Source organism: Nanorana parkeri, unplaced genomic scaffold (genome assembly GCF_000935625.1).
Source record: "Nanorana parkeri isolate BGI_ZX_2015 unplaced genomic scaffold, ASM93562v1 scaffold92, whole genome shotgun sequence".
Classification (NCBI taxonomy): domain Eukaryota; kingdom Metazoa; phylum Chordata; class Amphibia; order Anura; family Dicroglossidae; genus Nanorana; species Nanorana parkeri.
Genome location: NW_017306360.1, coordinates 1,727,208 through 1,732,715, shown reverse-complemented (window position 1 = coordinate 1,732,715; position 5,508 = coordinate 1,727,208). Strand labels below are relative to the sequence as shown.

Genomic DNA, 5,508 nt, shown 5'->3' with positions numbered 1-5,508 from the left:
CCCCCCCTTAAAGGTTTTTTAATAAACACACATGGCCATGTGACCTGACGGCTGGTGCATGTGCTTTAAATGTCGCAATAAATAAGCATTTTCCCCCAATACACCCCTCAAAACCACACTGATCCCTTCCCCCCTTCCTTACCTGAGTTCCTTCTGCCTCTTTCTCCTGCTTCTCTGTGTGTTTATGGTCTGGCTAGTCCACAAGTCAGGATTTAGGTGTTGGCTGTGAATTTTTCAAGAGCTTCTTACACTCCCTCCTCAACTCCAAATGTCAAACAATGGCTGCATGGCAGGAGCACCCCCTGCTGGGTCAGTCTTGTCATTGCAGGTCCTGAGGGTAACCCTTTCCCTGCTGGATGGGTCTCAACCTTCCAATGCATCTTGTTTTTGTTCCTCATTGTCCTGGCACATTATTGGGTATTCCTTGCAAAGTGGATTTTTGCTTCTCTTCATTCACTAAGCTTTGTGAAAAACAATTTTGCTAACTGAACATGCTTTACTCCTTTAGTAAGGCTGGGTTCACCCCAGCATTGCAAGGGTTAAGTGTTCGTTCTTTTGTCTAGGTTCCAAAAAAAACAAAGTTATACCCACCCGATTTTCAGGCTGGCTTGCTCTTAGGCTGGCCATACACCTTACAACCATCGCACGACTTTCGTTGTGCAATGGTTGTAAGGTAATTAAAATCTTGTACGATCTGCCCATCTTGGACAGGCAGATCGTACTTGCGATCATCGCAAGCCCGCCCCACTGAGGAATGCAATGCTGAGCGGGCAGTGTGCCCATTCGGCATTTGTCTTCTGAGCACGCCACTAACCCGCCAAAAATCTTACAATTTTTGACAGGTTTTCAAGCCTGCTCGGAAGACAAAAGACGTGCGACCGTACAGTAGAAACGGTCACACGCCTTCCATGCACCTGCCGATTATCGCACGATCGCGGGATCACCCGCGATTATCATACGATAATCGACAGGTGTATGGCCACCTTTAGACCGGACCCTTCGCTGGAAGAAAAGGTGGCAACCCTAGCTGTAAACCCATGTGCGTTGAGGCAGCGTTGTCCATTCCGCATCTAAATACATTCCCGGTACATCACAATGAAGGATGTACAGAGTCTGGGCCCCATTCACATGGGGCGACGTGGGATTCTAGCAGCAGGAACCAATGGATTTGCATCTAAATGGGACACTTGGCATTCCTGCGGCAGGAATAGGTTCCCCCCTCAGGAATGCCAGAACACATCATGAGAATGAGGCCTGACAGGTAATTTTTTTGGAAAGCAGCCACAGCCTGAGTAGAAAAGCCTGCCCCCTTCCAGCATGCTGCAGAGAAGGACCATTGACTCCCCTCCCCTCTAAATCCAATGGTCTCATTTAATAAGCTCTCTGTGGGTAAGCAGTGGTCTCACCGTGGAGGTCCAGTACCGCCCTTGCTGAGTCACAGCTAAAGCTCTCTATTCAGAAAACCTCATACCCCCAGCTGATTGCAGAGGTGTAGCTCTGACTCATCAGGGAGTGTGTTGGACCTTTGCAGAGAGACCACTGCTTCCACACAGAGAAATTTTTAACTGAGCCCTTTTGGAGTCAATGGGTCAGAACAACAGCCAGGGACGTAACATTTTATGTAGTTACATATTTAGGAACACTGAAAAAGTCCATCGGGCTCCACCAATAGAAAATAAATAAATAGAAAACCTCCATATACAGAACCCTGTACCCACAACTAAGAGCAAGGCAAAATATAATCCCTGATTACGCATGACCCAATTTGTTCCAAAAAGGGAAAAATTGATTTCCTGATCCACTAGGAGAATAGGATCTTCCCGGGATCATCAGTCTCTGGAATTATTACGTATACATGTTAATAGCCAATTATATTCTTTCCTTTTGAAACGGAACCTCTCAGCGGCAGCCTACATACTTCTCTAATGACAGGTCCTCTTTACACGATTACAAATCCTGGAAACTCTGCACATCCCCGGGTGTGGCGTCAGAGGTCTTTTGCATGGCATGCAAACAGGATTGAAATAAAAAGCTTCACAACATAAGAGGTTAAAACAAGCGATGAGTCATGAAAATCAACAACACTCAAACTTTTTTTTCCAACAAGGCCTTAATATAACGTATAACAGATGACCCCCCCCCCCGCCCAGCTAACAGCTATCACACACATCCCCTGTGAAAGGATCAAAATCCAATCATGACAATCTCACACGATCTTCACCAAGTCAATGTAATATCAGAAGTAGTCTTCAATATTGTGAAATCTGCAACTTTCCTTAAAATGATTCCTGGTGCCTCTCACCATTGTCCTTGTTCAGGTACTTCCTGTTATGAGATGACAACGCTCTGTCTCTGGTTCACAGTCGTTCTCTCTTGTTGTCATCATATCACATATGTCTGCAGTGGAGACTATAAGCAGAAGTTCTCCTGATGAATTGCTGTACCAGCAACAGAACGTGTGGAGCATTTATGGAGTGTCTTCCCTTATGCCTCAATAACATTGATGATATTCATGTTATTGAGTTTAATCTCATTTTTATTAAAGTGACACTAAATTTAGGAGTTAAATCTTAGTGCACGATATTCTAATTATTCGAGTTTCACCTGTATATCTATGGCTAGCAAGCAGTAGATATATGCAAAAACAAAAATTTAAAAAAAACTTTTTAAAAGGGTTAATACTTACCTGTGTCTTCGCCGCACGCTCCCGTCCGAACATCTGAAGAGTCTTGGGCGGCCGCAAAGGATCTTGGGGCGAGCGCATGCGCACTTCAGATGTTCGGCCGGGAGACGAGGAGAGACACAAGGTAAGTCTATGGAGCAGCGTGCACCCGCACAGACATGGGACATGAGAGAAGAGGAGGACAGAGGAGTCGGCGCTGGATCTGAGACCCGCACCAGCGCTGGAGGGACAGCTGAAAAGAATAGTAAAGAAGAAAATGATCGGATCAAGAGACATCTTTTAAAGTAAAGAAATAATGTCACCAGCACACCATAAAAGTAATTTTAGCAAATAGTCCATTTAATGACACATTGCCATTCAATGCAAGCGCTTTCGGGGCCTCAAGGCTCAAGGCTCAGAATGAGACTGATGAAGGGGACCCCTTGAGGGCCCGAAAGCGCTTGCATTGAATGGCAATGTGTCATTAAATGGACTATTTGCTAAAATTACTTTTATGGTGTGCTGGTGACATTATTTCTTTACTTTAAAAGATGTCTCTTGATCCGATCATTTTCTTCTTTACTATTCTTTTCAGCTGTCCCTCCAGCGCTGGTGCCGGTCTCTGATCCAGCACTGACTGCTGTGTCTTCTGTGTCTCACAGAGTCTGTGCGCGTGCATTGACTTACCTTGTGTCTCTCCTCTTCTCCCGGGCGCAGATCTCTACTGCGCCCGCCCCCGCCCCATCATGCTGCTTGGCCGCTCGAGAATCTTCAGATCTTCGGACGGGAGCGAGCGGCGGAGACACAGGTAAGTCATTATCTTTTTGGTAACTTTTTTTTATTTTTTTTATGTTTTTGCATATATCTATTGCTAGCAATATGTAGATACTGCAAAAGCAAAAAAAAAAAAAAAGAGAGAGTTTAAAGTGACATTAAACCCTCTGATTTTTTAACATAAACCAATACTGTAATGTGCGCCTTACTGTAATCCATGGTTGTTTCCCTTCTCTCTGCTGCTCTTCCTTTTAAATCCTCATGTCTTCTCATGCTTGGGAAAAACTTCCCTTTTCAGCTCAGGGCCTCTTCCTGTAGTGCTGGCTCAGGTTGTGGACCTATACACAGACACCATGTATCCCTTTCAGAGACAAGGCAGTCTGCTGCAAAACAGAAGTTCTCCCCAAGCATGAGAAGACAAGAGGATTTAAAAGGAAGAGCAGCAAAGAGAAGGGAAACTACCATGGATTACAGTAAGACGCACATTACAGTATTGGTTTATGTTAAAAAATCTGAGGGTTTAATGTCACTTTAATTATACTTGAAGGTACTTAAAGGTTTTTTTTAAGATCCTGAGTTTAGTGTAATTTTAATTTAGAGGAAAGAACAAGGAAAAATTCAACATACAGACATTCCACATCACAAACAGTAATACAAATGGGATCAATATCAATCATTCATTCAACATAAGTGATGAGCCATAGAAATGTATCATCGCCGTGGTCTTATGTACACACACCAGACTATTGATGTTCTATATCTTTTACTTTGTTGTTTCGGGACCCTTTGTTTTGCAGCGAGTATCTTTGCGGCGATCTTGTTTTGTAAACTGTTTATAGAATGTATGAGATTGTGTTTCTTTATCATTGTGTATTTGTAATCTTTGCATTTAATACTCCGGGTCTGGTGCACACTGGTAAAAACATGTTTCACGATTGCCGGTCATGTATTTCTTTTATAACATTGTGTAGTTTCTCCTGTTTACATAATATTGAAGATGTTTTGGTTTTCTAAATGATTTATAGTGTAAAGCGCTCTGCAAACTGTATATGGCGCTATATAGATCATTATAAATCATAATAATTGTAAGGGTTAGGACCAGTGGCGTAACAATCGCCATAGCGACCCAGGCGGCCGCTATGGGGGCCGGGCACAGGGGGCCCGGGCACAGGGCCGCCTGGGTCGCTATGGCATGTGGGGGTGCTGGCTGTCACAGACACAGCTCAGCAGCGGCCACGGCGCATTTCCCTCATAGCCACTGCGGACAGCCAGCCGCTGCGGCAGACGAGGGCTATGTTCGGAATGGAGGCGGGGCCCGCCTCCTCTTACATCACTGGCCAGTGACCAGTGATGTAAGAGAAGGCCGGGGCCCGTCGATAGCAGAGGAGGCGGGGCTCCGGGACGGAACAGGAGTTGGGGCCCGGCGACCACAGATGCGCTGACAGGTAAGAGATCTCAGACCCTGCAGAGCCCACTATAGAGAGTCTATGGTGGGCTCTGCAGGGTCACTCTCCGCTGGGGCTCTGCAACTAGCAATCACGGGGCCCCATACAAAATTTTGCTATGGGGCCCTGTGATTTGTACTTACGCCCCTGGTTAGGACCAGGACCGGATTTACTCTCTCTGCTGCCTCAAGGCCAGGTTCCTCAATGCGCCCCCCTACTCGCCAACCCCCCCCGCCTCCATGGAGAATGGCAGACCTGCAGGCTGCATACAAGTGATTTCGGCGGCATTCCCGGGATGTCTTGTAGAAAACAAGCGGAGGCTTCCCGCTGTACATATAGTTCTGCTTACCCAAAGCCGAGCTAAATGTAGAAAACAGCTACCCGCCCGACGCCCAAAACTACATGTCCCGGGAGATAGTAATTCTACACCCCTGCTGCCCTTCTACTACCTCCTGCCAGGCCTTGGTTGGCCTTGTGGGAAATCCGGCCCTGGTTAGGACAGTCTTTTTGAACCCTTTTAACATGGAGGAATCCTTCAAACTACAGTCCACTTTTTGCAGGAAAATAATAAACGCTCACTTTATTTTTTACAGCCTGCAGGGAGTTGAAACTCAAGATTCAGGGAAG

At 45.8% G+C, this 5,508-nt stretch overlaps 2 protein-coding genes across 2 annotated transcripts in view; one reads left to right on the top strand and one right to left on the bottom strand.

The window, feature by feature from the left end:
• The window catches only part of TMBIM1 (transmembrane BAX inhibitor motif containing 1), a 48,022-nt gene extending 47,772 nt beyond the window's left edge, over positions 1 to 250 (bottom strand). The window contains exon 1 of the mRNA XM_018552586.1: positions 143 to 250. The gene's annotated coding sequence lies outside the window, so the exon portion shown is untranslated. The remainder of the gene's footprint in view (positions 1 to 142) is intronic.
• AAMP (angio associated migratory cell protein) overlaps positions 1 to 5,508 on the top strand; it is a 45,421-nt gene that overhangs the window by 1,086 nt on the left and 38,827 nt on the right. The gene's annotated exons all lie outside the window — the stretch shown is intronic.